At 45.4% G+C, this 19,790-nt stretch overlaps 1 protein-coding gene across 6 annotated transcripts in view; it reads right to left on the minus strand.

Moving 5' to 3' along the window:
- The window catches only part of ANKS1A (ankyrin repeat and sterile alpha motif domain containing 1A), a gene marked incomplete at its 3' end in the record, with an annotated part of 176,938 nt that overhangs the window by 49,155 nt on the left and 107,993 nt on the right, over window positions 1-19,790 (minus strand). The window lies entirely within an intron of this gene.

Genomic DNA, 19,790 nt, shown 5'->3' on the forward strand with positions numbered 1-19,790 from the left:
GCCCAGAATCCTCTTATTTTCCTTTTCTTCTTCACCAAAGAGACCCAATGTCAGCACTTACAGCGCCAGATTTTTTCATTTGCTGCACCCTGCTCTCTCACTGGCTCAGACTTAAAGATCCAGAGTATTCTCATGGCACCCTCTCCCTTCCTCCTGACACTGAGTACTTGCCTGCCACTCGCCCTCCAGAACTAGGACCCCAAGAGCAGGTCCGCCCTGGCAAGTACCAACAGGGATAGTGGTGGTGCTCCACCACCACCTCAGGGCGGGAGTGGGGGTGCACCCAGAAAAGCCTGGGACCACTGACGGGTGGTGAACAGCCCAGCCCCCTCTACCCTCATTGGGATATCTGAGGCCCTCTGTCAGAGTTTCCCAGTGGGGCTGAGCCCCAGGGCCCAGAGAGGTAACCCCATGATCACAAACACTTTATTGCTTTCCTTTCTTTCTCACAACCCCATTCCCTCACCAGTACTTTCAGAGATCACCTTCCAAATAAACGATCTGCATCTAACTAAATCCCATGTTTGGGGGGAACTCAACCTAAGATAGATGGGCACAGGGAACCGCAACAATTGGGAAATTAGAGCTGAATATGAATGAGCGTTATCTCTGTGGGTGTCTGAAGGATGTATATCTGTAATGAGGGAAACTGCCAACGGCATGGCCACTGGCAGATACTAGAGAGCTAACAGAGGGATTAAAAAAAAACTATAAAAACTTGATTTGCCTGGATAATACTCCTAATAGCCATTTAAAAGAACTGCTTTTCATTTGCCTAATTACCGCTAGCACAATAACTACCACGGAAATATTAAATGTGTCAGATAAAACTTGCATTAAATTTTATTTGATTACTAATGTTATACAACCCCACGCTGGAGGAAACCCTGCCAAGACGGCTCTAAAAGCAGTGGTTGTCAAACTCCAGCAGCAAAGGGATCACCTGAAGAGCCCATTGCGCTTTTGACCGAGAGGGTCAAATTCAGTAGCTGAAGATTCTCATTTCTGTCCTGTCCCTAGGTGCGGTTGGCGCTGGTGGTCTGTAGTCACACCCCGAAGACCACCCCGTTCAAGTGTTCTACTGAGGGAAAGAGCAACAAGGAGGCTAAACTTTCCAGCCGGCATTTGCAACAGAAAGGGTGATTGTCTGTTTCAAAAAAAACGGGTGGAATCTTGTAACACTCTAGATCGGTCACTGAACCCAAAGGAGATTTGGTAGGCTGACAGTCTAAACCAAAAAAGGTAAAATGAACTGTTACTCAAAAACATCCCAAGAGATCTGGGTTTGCTCATTTAGTCAACAAGCAACAGTGCCCACTCCGTCCCAAAGATGTTGCCGGGCAACAGAGATCTGGGCACTGTCAAAGGTCCCGTGAGACTCTGGGATGGTCATGTTCTCAGTGAGCCTCAGTTTACTAACCTGTGAGGAGAGAACTCATGTTTGGGCAACAGTCCAGCTCAGACATTTTATAATGAAGCAGAGCAGCATGCTGGCTCAAACTCAAAGCAAAACTATTCTGCCTGGCTGTCTGGGCAGTGTGACGAGAAATGTGGGCAACAGCTTAGCGGCTCCAGTGGGCCGACTGTGACAGGGCAGGTGAGGCCCTGACAGCAGTCCTGGCCCCGAGAGCCTTCGGGATGGTCAGTCTGATTCAATTCAATGAATACCCCAATTAAAGGGGCTGCCAGGGTAGGTCAGTATGGTGCCCAAAACCAACCAAAGAATGTGCAAGCACCCAGCATGAAAACCATGTTCTTAACTGGTACTCCCCTGATACAGTATGACATTTAATCACTCCGACCGCTGAGGGGAAAATGGGAGCCACTCACTAGAATTAAGGATGCTATGATAACCTCCTCAACTGAGGTTTTAAATGAGCCTTGTGCTAACAGCTTTCCTGCTCTGAATGCAAAGCAGGACGCGAGCAGGGAGAGGCCGGGCAGCCACCTGTGAAGGGCAGCCGCTGATGACACCACTCTATTTCTGAGAGGCTGGGCTTCTGAATGCATCTCCTGATGGATCCTAGGCAAACCACTGACCTTCCCAATTCCATGGGGAACCTGCCAAAACATTCTTGTTTTATTTTATATTATTTTATGGAAGGAGAAACTTACCAGGGAGGACCATCATTTGTTCAAAATCACCAACAAATCAACTGTGGGACTGGGAAGACAGGTGAGGCTGTCGGATCTCCGACAGACCCAGGCTGGCAACCTCTGGTCAGTATACAGCCAGGCTTGAGGAAGAAAGGAACTCAGTAAAACAACCAACCACCTCAAGACCCCTGTGTCCACATGGCATTAAGATTAAACAGGTGGTGGGGCACCTGGGTGGCTTAGACAGTTAAATGTCTGCCTCTGGCTCAGGTCATGATCCCAGGGTCCTGGGATCGAGTCCCACAGGGAGCCTGCTCCTCTCTCTCCCTCGGCCTGTTGCTCCCCCTGCTTATGTTCTCTTTCTCTCTCTGTCAAATAAAGAAGTAAAATCTTAAAAAGAAAAAAAAAGATTAAACGGGGGGAAACGGAGTCCAGCAATGCCACCTCAAAGAGGGACACCAGGGGCTGGGGCACATGTACCCACCTGTAATCTCAACAGTCCCTTGCCAAGCCAACCCAAAGAAAAGACTCTTTTATATATAAACAACGAACATTTTCTTAGTCTCACACAAGGTACAAACAGAAGCATATTTAGAAATGATTTTTGTTGATCTAACACATAAAACTTCAGTAAAAACAGTGAGGCATATCATTAAGACAAGCCCTTACTTCCAATCAGCTGCTGCCCCCCAAACCCTCCTTACAACAGAATTCAGGAGCCATCCCCGATGTCCTTCAAGAAAGCTCCCTAAGAGAAAGAGTGGTGTCCTCATCTGTGCCCCCTGAACCCAACACCTAGCACGATGCCTGACACATAGTTGGCATCCCGGAACGACCTGCTGATAGACTGCACTCTCTCAGCCAGCCTGGACAGCCCCTGGCATTGTGGCTGGGAACGGCGCTCCGAGGAGGCCAGCCAGTGACTTTTTGCCAGTCACTCACAGCGAGACGGTTCCTAGGTCAATGTGTTCCACCTACTCACCGGGTAATGAGTCCCACAGGCTTACTACCACCAGGGGAAAGTGAGCAGTTTCCTTTATTTGTTCTAACTCACCCTTTAAGTTTCCGCATCTGTGTTTTCCTTCGTTGTGCTAGGATTTGGGAACAGGGCTGGGAATGGCCTCTGTCGTCCTTCTGTGAGTTTACAGGTGTCAGTCCCACTCTCGGCTCGGGCTTCCATCTTTGAATGTGAATCCCTCACCTTTGTAGATTTGACTGCCTCTAACTGAGCTCTCCTCCGATTTATGATGCTGTATTTCCTCCTTCTGCTTGACACCGAGGAAATACAGACACAATTACCATAGTACATAATATTTAGCAAATGATGCAATGACCCAAGTCATGCCAAGCCTCTGAAGGCTTAGAAATATATTTTAATTAATCCAAGCAGGAACCAGTCTAAACTAAATTCAACAAAGGGCATAGCCCCAAATTTGGTAGGGGTACACAATGCTCCCCAAATGCAGGTGGTGTTTTCCACAAGCCGTGTCAAGACTCAGTAAATGTTGCTTTGAGTAATGACTGACCAAAGGAACTGCAGTGTTAACACCACTGATGTCTTCAAATAAAAGGCCTAAATTAGTAGCCCTCTCTCCCAGGAAAGGGGTCTGAATAGGCAGCAAAATCCAGTTTGCTCAGGCCCCATGCCGGCAAAGGAACCCCTTCCAGAGCAGGGAGAGATGCTAACCCATCTCAGCGTGAGGACCAACAGACTTATTCTTCAGCGAGATCAGTCTCTGTTTTCACCCTCGAGGGCCTGGGACATTTTACATTGAAACCTTTGTCAGCAGTGAAACAAATGCATCCATCACTAAGCTCTGGCCTTAGAAACTGGCAGTTTTCCAGTCGGTGCCCAGGATGAATAAAGGCCAAATCTAATTGAACCTTCAGGAGGAATTTAGCACAGAGAAACAGCATTATCTGAACCGGAGCGCGGCCAGATCTCTGGGTTAATACCCCAACGGGGAAGACTCATCAAGGACCTTATTTTGAGATCAGCAGCAGTATTTCTGATTTTTAAAAAATGGGCTTCGGGAAATTTTCTCCTTAGCCAAATCAATTCCACCAGCATGCATATATGTCAGAGATGCTAACTGTTATGCTCCATGGAATAAGCGTCTATAAAGCCTGTAAATGGCTTTAAACACATGGCCTCAGCTAAGGATTTGGTTAGTTACATCTTCACTCTACCGCAGCAAGCCCTTCTGGAGACCTACGGGGACAGATGGAGCTACCTGGGCGGAAGCTGGTATTTTAACTGAAATATCCTATAGCTGGTTTGATTCTTTTTTTCTTCTCAATCTAATTTAAAAGATTAAGGGTCAAGAACAGGCCAAACCTATTTTTGTTCTTGACTTAAATATATGCTACTTGAAAGCAGAAAGGGTTGTAACAGCCACTGTGACATTTCCAAGGGGGCTTCTGTTCTCAACATTCTTTATAAATGTTAACTATTTTATGTATGAGAGGGCAGGCAGTAAATGGAGTTAGCTTAAAACTTATATTGGCATTTAAATGTCAAAGTCAACCTTCCCTTTCAAAATCAGAATGTTATAGTAAAATGTTTCCAACTTAAAAAAACTTTTAGGGGAGGGGCTAATCTATCGAATTGAGAAATCCCAGAACATTAGCAACAAACCTCTCCTAAAACCCATAAATTTCTATGCTCCCATCTGTGAAGCAAATTATACTACGTATTTTCTAGAGTCCCTCAGTGGTGGTACAAAAGAGCTATTACTTATTACATGGAAACGATAATTCAGAATTTAAGGGTGAGATGGAGAAGGACATAATTATTACATTTCCCTTGAGAAGAAAAAGAAAGAGATCTACACCCAACCGTGGCAAGGTGTTTAGCAATCCAAACCTTGAGCTCTTTGGAGTGAACATGACATTTTAAGGACTCATGACCTCCAACATCTGAGGTCCTTAGTCATTGGCTCACATTTCTAAGTGCCCAGTCTGGGAAGGGGAACCTAAGGGCTTGCAAAAATGAACCGTGATTACTACCCCTGAAATGTCTCTGATCTCATGAGGGAGACAGGCCATGCACAAAAAACCAAGATCAGCAATGTCCATAGTGCCAACTGGTGCCCGAGGAGTCAGCAGCCAGACAGAAGCCTCTGCAATTTCAAGGTGCCCCACGGCGGGTTTATAGTGGGGACTGGACCTCCTCTGCTCTGGGAACTGAGCTCTCTGGTCCCCGCCACTGGTGACCCAGCTAAGTCCTTCGATCTAAATGGGGCCTACCTCACCTCCCGCCTCTCATAGCACTATGTTCTTCCTCGAGGGCACTTATTTTCGTTTGTGAAATATTTTTATTTGTGCTTGTTTAATATCTGCCTCTCCCCTTAGACTGTAAGTCCCTGAAAAGCTGAGGGTTTTTTGCTCTTTCAGTTCTACACACCCAGCACCTAGACCCATGTCTGGTGTACAACAGGCTCTCGATAATGTGTTGAATGAATGAATGAGCAAGCCGTTAAGGAAGGGTGGAATTTCAACAAAAAGAAATCAAGAAAGCCATTCCAACAGGGGGAAAAAAAAAAAGGTATAAACCAAAGTGTAGAGGAAAATCGTGGGTAAAGGAATTGCCTGGAGCCAGAAAAAAATAGAGTAGAAGATGAAAGAGAAAGCCAGGTATAGAAGCTAGACCCTGGGGTTATTCTCTCTGGAGAATCATGAACTCTAGGCCCAAGAATGTGGACTATAGCAATAAGGGACCAAAGGTGGTTTTTAGTTAGAGGAGGGAATACAAAATATTTAAGATCGTGAAGAGCAGCCCCAGGTAAGAAGGACTAGAGAAGAAGCCCAAAGGCAAGCCAGAGAATGCAGAGGCGGTGGCTGCTGAGGGGGTACCAGGAAGGTGGGTGGGAATGGAAGGTTGAGACTGTGGGAAGAAACCTGGGACTGACACAGGAGGAAAGAGGAGGAAGAGCTCAGGGTCAAGGACAAGTGAGGGTCTGAGACACTCTTTACAGGGCCTGGCTAGGGGTCATGTAGGCAACACAAGCTTTCCTAGTTTCCATCTCTCCCATTGATTTTAAATGAAAAGCTGGTACAAAAGCATCTTTCTCTGCAAATTAAGGGCATGGTGAGTTCTGAAGCGGCCAAACAATGCCCAAGAAAGGCTTAGGGACCCAGAGCGGGCTATTCTGCTGGTAGGTGGAGAGTAGTCACAGGCATTGTTCCATATTGGGGTGCAGGGAAGACCTACATCGGTTCTGCCAAAAAGCACAACAGGGGAGAGGCTCAGCTGTGTCTCCCAGGCAGGAAGCACAGGCAGAAGCTTCCCAAGGCAGAATGCAGCTCTCCGTTACTTCGCAGAGCAGCTTTGCAGAAGGCCTCCTGATGAGGGTGGAGGGGCTCTGGAGGGGTCACGTGTACAGTTCTTGATTTGGGCTGACACATTTATCCCCTTAATTTTTCAGGAGAGTAGGAGGCAATCACATTCCCTGATGAGGCATTATCAGGCGCTGTGTGACAAGTAAAATCTCATCGTGCTGTATAATGTCATCTGTAATGATGTCACACAACTTCCAGAGGACTTGCTGACCTGCATGCATCTACCGGTCGGGACAGATGCAGTTTGAGAACAAGTCATCTGAGGAAAAGGAGAAGGAACTGGGGTGCCTGGTAAGGAAACAAGGTCTGAGAGCAGGAGGACATAACTACAGCTTCAAATGTCTGAATAACTGGGAAGCAGGACCGTGTGCCTGACCCTCAAGGGAGAACCAGAACCAATGGGGTGGAGGGCACAGATCTTAGTTGGAAATGAGAAAGGATTTCCTGAGATTTCACACAAGTAATGGCGGATCACGGAGGCAGTCACTTGGGAGTTTCCAAGGAACAGCCAGAGTGTGTTTTTAGAGGACACGAAAGTGACTATCTTTAAGGCAGGTGGATGGCACGGTAATTCAGATTTCCTCCAATGTCTTAATTGGCAAATTTACTTGAAATCACCACATCACTCTGCAAGTCCCAGACAAAATAAAAGCAAAAGCAGAAAAGATCCCAAACCTAAGAGTCCTCCATCTGGGACAGCAGGAAGGGGAAGAAATGCTTTGAGCTTTAACAGTGAAATGAAAAACTCATGTTTTCTCTCAAGAGTTCCCTCTCCCAAGTCACTTTCCTTTACATGCATGACAACATTTTCATCTGGAGTTGGGGAGGAAAAGAAAGAAAGTGTTGTGATAAGTTGGGTAGAAACAAGAGGAATTAAACAGTAACTGTAAATTAACGCCTTTTACTAATTATTCTCCCTATTTTCCCCTCCCTGCAGGCCCTGGTTCTGTACGTTGGAGGTTTTTGGCTCACTTCTTTTTTAAATTCAATTTTTTCAAGACTTAGAAGCCGTAGCTTCAACTGGCCTCCCTCATTTATCAACTCTAACACGTTAGGCAAGTCCCTTCAATTCTTAGAAATTTAGTTTCCTTACCTGGAAAACTGAATCAAGTAGTGGACTAGATCAAATAGTTGCTAAAAATCAGCAGGATGTTTGTTTGGTCTTGACGATTTTTTAATTTGACACCAAAAGCAAAAATAAGCAAATGGCCCTATATCAAACTAAAATGCTTCTGCACAGTGAAGGAAACTATCAAGAAAATAAAAAGGCAACTTATGGAATGGGAAAAGATATTTGCAAACCACATATCTGATAAGGGGCTGATATCCAAAATATATAAGGCACTCCTAAACTCAAGAGCAAACAGACAAACAAACAAACAAACAAAAACAAAACAAGAAAAACCCAAACAAAAACACCAATTCAATTTAAAACAGGCAAGGGCAAAAGAGGGGTGCCTAGGCTGGCTCAGTCAGCCAAGCATCCAATTCTTGATTTCAGCTTGGGTTGTGATCTTAGGGACATGGGGTTGAGCCCTGCACTGGGCTCTGCACTCAGTGTGGCCTGTGCTTGACACTCTCTCCCTCTGCCCCTTCCTTTTCTCACTTACTCTCTCTCTCTCTAAAATAAGTAACTCAAAATAAAATAAAATAAAATAAAACGGGCAAAAGACATAAAGAGGCATTTTTCCAAAGAAGACATACAAATGGCTAATAGGTACACAAAAAGAGGCTCCACTTCACTCAACATGAAGGAAATGCAAATCCAAACCTCAGTGAGTGATCGCCCCACACAGGTTAGAATGGCTATGATCAGAAGACAAGAGATAAAAAGTGTTGGCAAGGATGTGGAGGAAAGGGAGCCCTGCACACTGCTGGTGGGAATGCAAACTGTGCTGCCACTATGGAGAACAGTATGGAGGTTCCTCAAGAAATTAAACACATAACTACCATACGACCCAGCAACTTCACTTCTGGATATATGTCCAAAGGAAATAATCAGTATTTCAAAGAGATATTTGCACCCCTATGTTCACAGCAGCATTATTCACGACGGCCAAAGTATGGGAACAATCTAAGTGTCTGTTGATGGATAAAGTAAGGAAATATAGTAGTGTACACTTATGTATGTATAACTTCTGTACATATAATTTATATATAATTACATAAATATAATATAGTATGTATATGTGTGTGTGTGCCTGTGTGTGTGTGTGTGTGTGTGTATATATAATGGAATATTATTCAGCCTTTAAAAAGAAGGGAATCCTGTCATTTGTTACAACATGGATAAACCTGGAGCATATTAAAAACAAAACCAAAGGGGCGCCTGGGTGGCTCAGTGGGTTAAAGCCTCTGCCTTCGGCTCAGGTCATGGTCTCAGGGTCCTGGGATCGAGCCCTGCATTGGGCTCTCTGCTCAGTGGGGAGCCTGCTTCCTTCTCTCTCTCTGCCTGCCTCTCTGACTACTTGTAATCTCTATCTATCAAATAAATAAATAAAATCTTAAAAAAAAAAAAAAACCCAAACCAAAACCTAAAACCTGGAGGACATTCTGCTAGGTGAAACAAGCCAGACAGAGAAAGATAAGAACTGTATGTTATCACTTATATGCGGACTCGTAAAAAACAAGTCAAAACAAAACCAAAAAAGCCTCCAACTTACAGAACCAGGGGCTGCAGGGAGGTGAAATAAGGAGAGGCTGGTAAAAGGGTACAAACTTTCAGTCTGTACTGAATCTGAGGATCTAATAGGTAACACAATGACTATAGTTGATAACCCTGTATTGTGTAATTGGAATTTGCTGATAGAGTAGAACTTAAATGTTCTCACAAAAAAAGGAGAAGGAGGAGGAGGAGGGAAGTATGTGAGGTGATAGATGTGTTAATTAACTCAATGAGGGGAACCCTTTCACAACATATATGTAAATCAAATCACTACCTTATACACTTTAAATATCTTATAATTGTACTTCACCTCAATAAAGCTGGAAAAAAGTCAACAGGATGCTTATCACTCCTTAGATAAAAATAAATTCCAGAAGAAACAAAGATTTAAACCTGAAAAATAAAACCCTGAAAGTACTAGAAGAAAATAAGAAAATATGTGTGTGTGTGTGTGTGTGTGTGTGTGTGTGTGTGTGTGTTTTATAAACTGAGTAGGGAAGGTTTTTTTAAACTAGGACACAAAATCTAGAAGTCATTAAAGAAAAGATTGATTCAACTATACAAAATTTTAAATTTCTGTATATTGGGGCACCTGGGTGGCTCAGCTGCTTAAGCACCTGCCTTGGGCTCAGGTCGTGATCACAGGGTCCTGGGATCGAGCCCAGCATCAGACTCTCTGCTAGTGGGGAGGCTGCTTTTCCCTCTGTACTCTCCCTCCCTCTCTTTCTCTCTCTCAAATAAGTAAATAAAATCTTTAAAAAAACTAAATAAATTTCTGTTAAGTTAAAAAATCCATACTGTTGTATGTCAATAGTACCTCATTAATAATTTTTAAAAACCCTGCCAAAAGACAACGCATATTATAGATAAAGGGTTATTTTCTTCAAACATAAAGAGCTTCTATAAATTCAAAGAAACAGATAAAATCAACAATAGCAATCAAAACAGAAAGAAAAGGAGGAAAGAGAAAGCAAAGGAACAAACAGAACTCAGAAAAGAAAAACAGTTTTTTAAAAATATGAAAAGATGCCGACCTCACTCATAATAAAAAAAGACACCCACTTTAAAACTATACCAGGATAACATTACCAATCTGTTAACCAAAAAGAGATTAAAAAGCTGACCACCCCCAGTTTGGTGAGGTGTCAAGAAATAGGCTCTCCTTTGAGTTGTGAGTGTGAGAGTAAATTTAACATGTATAAACCCTTTAACACAGCTGCTGATCCTCAAGAAATTGATCTTAAAATGACTTTGTATAAGGATACGCATTGCAGTCCTATTGTAATTAGTAGAAACTGAGTAACATCCGAAATACCTATCTAGAGAAAACTTTTAAAATAAATGATTAGTATATCCATACTGTAGAATCATATGAAATATAAAAAAGAAAACACTTTATGTACTTAATTAGAATGATTAAAAAAATAGATTATCAAATGAAAAAAGGTTCAGAGCAGTATGCAGAATATGGCACCATTTGACCTGAAAAGAAAAATACGTGACATGGCTAAAATGCTTACAAATGCACAAATACTTCTAAGAAGGATACTAAAAAACTCAGGAAAGGAGCTGGGTGTCTGAAAAAACTATATGTTCTTCGGCACCTTTTAAATTTCAGCCATATAATACTGAGTATTATAACTTAAAAATAATCCCCAGTGTACAAAAATTCCTTTTGAAGCATTGGCTTTGCCTAAACATCTATATGCAGTTAGATGGGAAGGCTGTTTAAGTCAACTATTCCCTCTCAGAGCACAGGTCAACTCCTTGGGTTTTGGCAATTTCTATCCTTTAAGTACTCTGCCACCGCACCCCAGGTTCCACGGTGGTCCCTCCTATCCTCTGGGTCAGCAAAGGGGGCCCAGCCAGGCCCGGAGATAAACTTCTCCAGGGTCATCCACCTTCCGGGTGTCAGCGAACTCCAGCACTGCCTGCCCATTGTATAACCGATACAAGGCACCCCTCCCACGGGGTTTTTGGCGCTGGCTCTGCTGAAAACAACTAGCTCCAAAGTGGAAAGGAACCGGAACACAGACACAAACCATACCATTTCAACTGAGTTTACGATGGCTTCCTGGCTGTTTAAATCAGGACAGGCAAGAACAGACTGCCAGACAAATTGTCATTTGTAGGCCCCTAGCGAGCTTAGGCAGTTTTCCACCTGTCCAGACAAATAAACACACTGCCTTGAGTTATGGACAGGTGGGCCCTGTGGTGCCGGAGACCGGGTCATTAGAGCACGTGAGCAAGACAGAGCGGGATCCTGAGAGAGACTGCTTAGCATCTCGGCTCTGCCCATGATCTTCAGGCCACAAGTATCCTTCTCACCCACAGGCTACTCACCTGGAGGCATTCAAAGGGAACATCCATGGGAAAAAAGCAGGAAAAAGAAAAGAAAAGTAAAGGAACCCTTAGCAGGGAGGGCAGCCATCCACGAAAACACAGAGGGGAGAATACAGAGCACATCTCAGTGTGCTGGCGAAAACACTGGGGGCCAGAAAAGAGCTCTGTGTTGCAGGGGAGGTCCAGATTCGTTGCTTTCCTCCAATCTTATGTAGTAAAAAAAGCCCATCCCTCACTCTCTGGCCCGGTAATGACTTAGCTGCCACTCTGACCGCACACCACATCTCTAAACAAATTAAACCTCTCTGGGGCCTATTCATTTCATGGAGGAAAAAAAAAACCAAACAGAGACATAGTTGTCTTGTGAGAAGACAGGGAAGCCAGCTAGTAGTTTTGCTACACTTCAAAGGGCTCCGCGTGAGCCAGAGATGATGAGGGCTAGAGCAGTCAGTGGCAGGTCATCTGGGCAGGAGCACGGATAGACCAGAGGCATCACAATGCCTGGCATCTTGACCCCAACCAGACCCAAGCCCACATGCACCATGCATTCGCTAACCGGGCAGCCACGGACCCTGCTCATGGCTGACTGAGATACCTCCCCGCCCCCAACAGGACACAATTCACCATATGAAATAACACAGAGCCTACATGTACACACATGTGTGCACATATACACATAAAGACCACCTCCATACCCAGGATCTGAGAAGCTCCCTGTCCACTGACCTCTGCAATTCCACCCTGGGTCAGACAATATCTGAGGCCCCCTGCACCTCCCTCTCTAACCAGCAGCAATGACCTGTTTGGAATCTGTGGGCTTGACTAGTACAAGGAAGCATTTCAGATTCATCAGGCCGTCAGCCCTTAAGATGCCTTTCAAGGCACCAACACCATCTCTGAGTTCCAAAGCAACGATGGTGCGGCTACTCAGAGTCTCCCGCCCCGATTCCTTGAATACCTAATCATCTGTCCTTCTCTCATAGGATCTCTGTTCTCTAGATTCCTGGCCATCTTCTGGTCTAAATAATTTTGGAGTTCCTTTCCCTTGCTTTATAATCCTGGTTTTTAGATTTTATTTCCACTATGAGAATGGGATGTGTCCATGGAAATGTATTTCCTAAAACAATGACCTAGAATCCAATCTTTCTACCACAACCCACTCAATGATCCTTGCCCAGGATGACAACAAGGACAGTGAACAAGTTTGAGAAAAAAATTTTTTAAAGTTTTATTTATTTAAGTAATCTCTACACCCCTCGTGGGGCCTGAACTCAACAACTCCAGATTAAGAGTTGTATGCTCTTCCCAAGGAGCCAGCCAGGCGCCCCCAAGTCTGAGAAATTCTTGCAAATTCAGATTTCATTCTATTTCCGTAGCTTAAAAAATATATGTATGTGTGCGCGTAAATATGCACATATGTACACACGCATGTACGCATATATGTGTAAAAACTCACCCAACACAAATTACTAGAAAAAAGGGGGGGGGACACCAAGATAAGAAAAGAAGCCAGTGGCAAATAGTGGCTAAAAAGAGGAAGTTAAAAGTAAACGTCAAGTACTAAGATGTATTTGTAAGACAATGTAAGTGTAGAATGGAATTTCAAATTTGTCTGACAGGAGAAATTAATCACTAACAGAAAGCAGCTTGCTGGCTCAGCTCAGGCCACGCCCCCTGCCCCGCCCCATCCTTCCCGGAGGGCCCCACCCGGGCAGCCCCAACCCCCACCCCCATCAGGCTCTATCCCTCCTCTCAGCTTTTTCTCATTAGTACTCTTATCACCAACCAGCATACTCCGATTTTACTTATTGTCTTTTCTCTTTCCCCTCTAGCTTTCTAGAATGTCAGTTACACAAGGCACAGGATTTTGTCTGTTTCCTTCACTGCTCATCCCCAGTTACTGGAATAACAGAATACCTCAAACTTAGCAGGTATTCAACAAATTAGCTGAATGAATGAAAAACTCTAATAAAAATATGCTTCGATTTTATATTATTGTCAATTCTGTGGAAATACCTCTACTTGATTCTCAAATACAACTGCTTAGAATAATATGACTAACTACTATTGCCTAGATTACATAAAATCACTCCGTCTGTATCTAACTGACGCCATTACTAGAAGAAAAGAAGGACGACATACAAAACCAGAAGCAAAGTACATAAAAAGAATGTCCCAGAAAATGTTCCTGTGATTCTTGGCATCTATATGCACTGTCATTAAAGATCAAATTCTCCTCATATATTCACTGAGATCCACTGGCACCCAAGTTTTTGGTCTGGCGTTTGAAAACAACAAAATGTAAGGAAACAAAAATGAGTCAAGATGGGAAGTTCTCATCTTCTGGCAAAATTTCACAAATACCACAAAATCCCTACCTGGTCCTTGATGGTGCTGTGCTGATGGGGCTAAGTGGAACCAGGCTGTTTCTGAAAGGACAGGGGGCAGAAAGTGTGGATGGGTGGCATGGGGGTGAGGAAGCAAGCTAAGACCACAAGCAGTAAAATGCTCTGGAGAATGTAACAACAAATGAACACGGGTGAGAGGTTTAAAAGACAAAAGAAAAAGAAAAAACCCTTCAGGCAGAGAAGGCTGAGGAAAGGCTATCAGAAAAACCTCTCCTTGATGCCACCAGGAAGGAAAAGGAGGAAAAGAAAAGTAAATGAAAGTACCTAGGAAGTAAAAAGCCAGGAAAGAGCACAGAGAACAGGGAGGAACGAGCAAAGGGGAGAAAAGGAAATGAAAAGAAAAGCAGGAGGAGTAAAGAGGTAGGAAAGCAGCCAGGAAGAAAGCTAGAGAGGAGAGGGAAGCAGGGAGATGTGGACAGGGACCATAATAGCCAGGTCCCCCGGAACCCCACGCAAAGTAAAGAGGGAGTGGCAGGGAGGGCGCCCTTCCTGGCCGGGTGCCAGCCACGCCGCCCTTGCTGGCACGCCGTCCACTGGGAGGCATGATGTCACCAAGGACTGTCTGGTGGGGTGTGGCAGGGGTCAAGAACACCAGGCCTCTCCTCACTAACTACAGAGCCAGGACGAACACTGGCTTATTCATAATGCTGTGTATGGGGTTCTGTCAGCGTCAAGGCCATGGAAATGCCCATATGCATCTTTTTAAATCAGGGCTAACCAAAATCCCTTGGATTTACCAGAGAGGAAGGCAAATCTGTTTCTTCTGGACTGCCTATAAATGGAGATTCTTTTTAAAATACTGGAATTTAAAAAAAAAAAAAAACCGCCCTCAATCTTAACAGGCCACTTAAAACCAAGGGAAACTTCGAGGTTCTAGGACAAAAGTTGTGACTCCTGTGTATACAGGGGCAACAACGAAACAGACGTTCCACGCCTGATTTGTCCCCAGGGGTAGGAGTGTATCACATTCTTTTTTTTTTTTTTAAGATTTTATTTATTTATTTGACAGATCACAAGTAGGCAGAGAGGCAGGCAGAGAGAGAGAGAGAGAGAGAGAGAGAGGAGGAAGCAGGCTCCCTGCTGAACAGAGAGTCCGATGTGGGGCTCAAGCCCAGGACCCTGGAAACATGACCTGAGCTGAAGGCAGAGGCTTTAACCCACTGAGCCACCCAGGCGCCCCTCACATTCTTGTCTAGAGTGGGCTGGCCATGCTCAGCCAGAAAGACTACACAGTATGCTTGTTTCTATGATAAAGAACAAGACAAACTGCAGACTGTGGTGGGGAAAGTTTAGCCACTGTCAGCACAAACTCAAGCTCCCCTCTCATTATTTTACAGCAGAGGCCATTCTTCTAGCACACCCAACCCACAAGGGTTAAAAGCAACCCAAGCCTCTGTGGAGTTGAACCAATCAGCTCTTCTCTTGATGACATCATGCCTCCAACTGGACAGCGCACCCGGAAGGGTGGGGTGCCTGGGACAGGGCGCTTGGGCCTGGAAGGGTGCCCTCCGTGCTGCTGCCACTTCACTGCTCACTGAGGGATCCCAGAGCCAAGGGTCCCCTCTCAGCTACCATTCATTTCAGGTGGAACAGGACCGTGCCCCAAAACCCTGGCCAGAAATTATTCTCAGTTCATACAAAATGCACACAAAGCACGCATCCCTGCTCTTTACCCATTTCCCACTTGTTTAATATTTATAAAAACTGATTACAAAACACAAATTTATCATTTAAGCCTTCAGCCAAGTTTTAAATTACTCAAATATTTATGCTAAGTAGACAAGCAGCCTTCTGCGGTTTTTGTCTTTCATAAATTTCAATTTCATTCAAAGGCAGCTAGGGGAGAGACCTATCTGACCCCAAAGACGCCATACATTCAAGCCACAATCTGACCAGAAGGTTATTTTTGTTCTTCTTAGGAGGTATTTAATTCAGGCGTTAATTGCTGCTGCGTGCCCTTGTGAGTGCACCCCACAGCGCAGAGATGGGATGGAAATGCATCCAGGAGATGGTGGTTCTGGGGCACACAGCTGAGACACTGACGTACCGCCAGCTCTAGAAAAGAGAATAGGCTTCCTACATGGGAGAGGCTTCAAGTTAGATGATCAATTTCTCCTGCTTCTTAGCACCCTGGATATCCACACCTCTGGCTCGTCTGCAAATGAAGATAAATTTACAATTTACATGCACAAGCTGTGTTTATTGCTCCAGCACACGGCCATCTAGGCTGGCCTGCGCTGGATAGAAATAGTACTACAAAATGTCCGTATGGCTCAGGGTCCCCTCGGGAAAAAGACGGCACATGCACACCGGGCAACCGAAGGAGCTTAATAAGGGGATTATTTATACACATTTGGACAGGGTACAGAGAGATCAACAAGTAAGGAGAGGGACTCACAGCCAGGAGCCCCAGGCTGGAAGCATCCAGGGGAGGGACTGGTTACCAGAACCCACAGACAGAAGCTTTAGGGAAAGGTCCCTCACAGGAGAGCTGGTCTTTCAGGAGGGGACACAGCCAACCCAGGATTCCTTTGGCCTCGCAATGCAGGCCACACAGATGAGCATTCTGGGGCGCACAGGCAGGTAGAGGAGAGGGAACATGCCTAAGGGCAGACGGAAGATACCCTGCAAGGTGTCCGACAGGGAGGGACCTGGAAGACAGCTTCAACACCAACGAATAAACCGGCCCTCTGACACAGCCACACACCACCACACTGTGCCTTTCACAACTCAGGTCTGAATCCAGGTCTTATGGATGTTGCCATAACTGGTAAGACAGAAATTATAAATTGGTAAATACACTCAGACCCCAAATTTGGATACACGTCAAATGTTAACAGAGGCTAACCTGTAGAGAGATGTAGGTGATTTTCCCATTCCTAATCTATATATTTTTAAAGTTGTACTGATGGACAGCTGTCCAATTTACCTTCTGTTATGCCCCTCTTCTATTAGGCATCACCAAGATAACAAGGAGTGCTTTGATTTTTGACTGGTGAACAGAGAAAGCATCTACTGAAGTTTGGATTTTGATCTCCTCTTAGGCGGAGCACTTTTCAAAGTAAATTATTATTATTATTTTTTGCTACTAAAAATCTAATGGAAACTAGGGAGAATCCTAGTATCATAACGGATGCCATCTCAGAGGTTCCCCTTAATCAGGCCAACTTTCCTAAGTCCTCTCGTTCTGGGGAATCACCAAGGGCGGCACAAAGCACCTGTAAGGAGCGGTCTGTATTTGGAAAAAGCAACTCCCAGTCTGCTAGCTGTGCACGTCCCCCAGCTACAGAACGACAGCCCTGACAAGCAGCCCATCAATTAGCCAACGTTGGCCATGATATAGAATACATTTGAAAAATAAACAGTAGAGAGAGCCGCAGATTTCGCTCCAACTTCTCTCCTCTCCCAGAGTTAGCAGGAAGCTTCATGAATTTCTCAAAGAGCAAAGCGGTGGACAGTGGGGGCGGGGGGCGGCTACTGCCCTCCCTTTCCGGCTGGGCAGGCTCTTCTGTCCCTGGGGTGGGCCAGGGTCACGCAGGACCTCACCAGGTGAGGGGCCTGAATGCCACGGCTTCCCTGTCACTTCACCAGCACCAGACAAGCCCCCCAAAGTTCTGCCTTTCTTAAGTTCTGAAGAAGACACTCTGTGCCTCAGTTCCCATTCTCCAAAGCTCCAGGCACAATAATAATGGGAATAGTTACCATTTATTCAATACTTTATGCATAGCAGGGACTGGGCTAGGCAGTTAAACACATGTCTAACCACAAAAAAACAAAAAACAAACAAACAAAAAAACCCACGCCTCTGAAACACAGACCTGACTGCCTATTTCACAAGTACCACTAACAATGCTGAGGCTTCCCAAGGCCACTCTTGTGACAAGGAAGAGTGGATGGTGGAGCTGGGGCTCGGAGCTGGGTCTGCTGACTCTGGAGCCTGAGCCCTGCACGTTAGCCTGCACTGCCTTCTAGGAGCGGCCTGGCAGACTGGCCCGCACGTTCGTCTGCATCGAGATCACAGCTGCCCTGGCCCCACAGTGAGGAGCTGAGCTGGACCCAAGCTCCTTCAGAGCAGCTTTCCCCAACCTCCTGGGGATCAAGTGATGACAAAGAAAAGAAATCAAGCGCAAGATACGGCACAGAAGTCTTCAGGCACCTGTCAGGGGTGGGGTGGGGAGCAGCCATTAACTAATGACCCGTTCTAGCAAAGTCTGCCAAAGGCCTGGCTCTAGGGCCAACCACTGGAGGAAACACTTCTGAAGTTTCTCTTTCGACAGAGGTAACCATGAAAACCATGTATAATATGACTCAAAAACAATGATGAAGGATCACGCATGAAGGGTCCTGTGAATCATCTCCAAACGAGCAAATCTCAATCTTCTGAATTCCTTCCAATAAGGGCTCAGTTCCCTTAGGTTTTCAAATCTAAAGTGCAACAGTGCTTCCGGTCATTCAGTCACATCACAGACTGGCCCAGGACACCCAGACCTCAAGCAGCCCCAGGGTTCACGGTAGCCACCTGCAAGCTCTACCTGCAACAAAACAGGAACATATGAACCTCCTACAGCTAAAGGGCCAAGAGACAACTAGTGCGTTAGTCCGAACAGCCCACTTCAGTGACGCTGGGCCGTGCTTCAGTGACTTTGTGTTTCTCCTCCAGGAGGAAATGGTGGAGGCCATGGGACCAGCTGGCCGTGATGTGTGTTAACAGAGCATGGAAATCCTGCGGCCAATCACCTGGCACTATCGACCTCTTGGGTGCAAGGTACGCTGGGGAAATGGAACCAAAAAGAAGAGGTAATTCATTAGACTGGTAAAGCTGTCTGCCAGACCATTTGAAGGATTCTGAGATACTGCCTTGCTATCAAACCACTCACTCGCTTCTCAGCCTCGTGTTCAGCCCACTATGTAATCCCAATCTCTCTACCCTATCTCTTTTGAAGATTTTATATCTTAAGCAATCTTTACACCCAACGTGGGGCTCAAACTTAAAACCCTGAGATCAAGAGTCACACGCTCCACTGACTGAGCCAGCTAGGCGCTACCCCCTCCCCGCACCGTTACTCCTTATGCTCCCCTATATGAACTCTACCTACAGAAACCAAATGACCTAAGCTTCTCCAGTTCCACAACTTCCCTCACACTATTCTCTCCACGAGTGCCCTTTCTTCATCCCCTAGCTTAAATCCGGTTTTCCCCAAAACATTTGGTTCTTTCATTCCAAGTCTCTGGGATCTTTCCTGAAGTCCCCTCCTACCCTCCGTCTCCACCCTCCCCACCCCCACTGATGTTTTTCCTCCATCTGCCCCTCCTCCCATTTCAGAGCACACAGCACTTCTCTTACTTGCGAACTGCCTTATCCTATCCTTGACTGTAAATGAGTAAAACTCTGTGTTGTGTGGTTTTTTTTTAAGATTTTATTTATTAATTTGACAGAGAGAGAAAGAGAGATCATAAGTAGGCAGAGAGGCAGGCAGAGAGAGGGGGAAGTAGGCTCCCCGCTGGGCAGGTAGCAGGATGCAGGCTCGATCCCAGGACCCTGAGATCATGACTTGAGCCGAAGGCAGAGGCTTAACCCACTGAGCCACCCAGGGCCCCATATGTTGTGTGTTTTGAAAAGCAAAGGCAAAGCACACGTTCCTACAAACACACAGACCCTAGTGGGTAGTCTCCCATGGGCCAGGAGCTCTGTCACTCAAACTGATTTTCCTTTAAGTGGTCTAGCGTCTAATCCAGGCTCACCCACTCCATCTTGGTTTCTGAACCAGTGAAAACTTCCTACTGCACAGAATTCTTCGGTCCCGACTACACAAGAGTTCTTAAGCTCATCTTATCTGGAGATACGAGTGCTGTAGGAATTGCCCCCACCCCGTTCCCACGCCCGGAATGGGATTCACTTTGGTTTCTATAACTTTGCAGCTGCAACCTGAGTAGAC

Source organism: Martes martes (assembly GCF_963455335.1).
Source record: "Martes martes genome assembly, chromosome: 6".
Classification (NCBI taxonomy): domain Eukaryota; kingdom Metazoa; phylum Chordata; class Mammalia; order Carnivora; family Mustelidae; genus Martes; species Martes martes.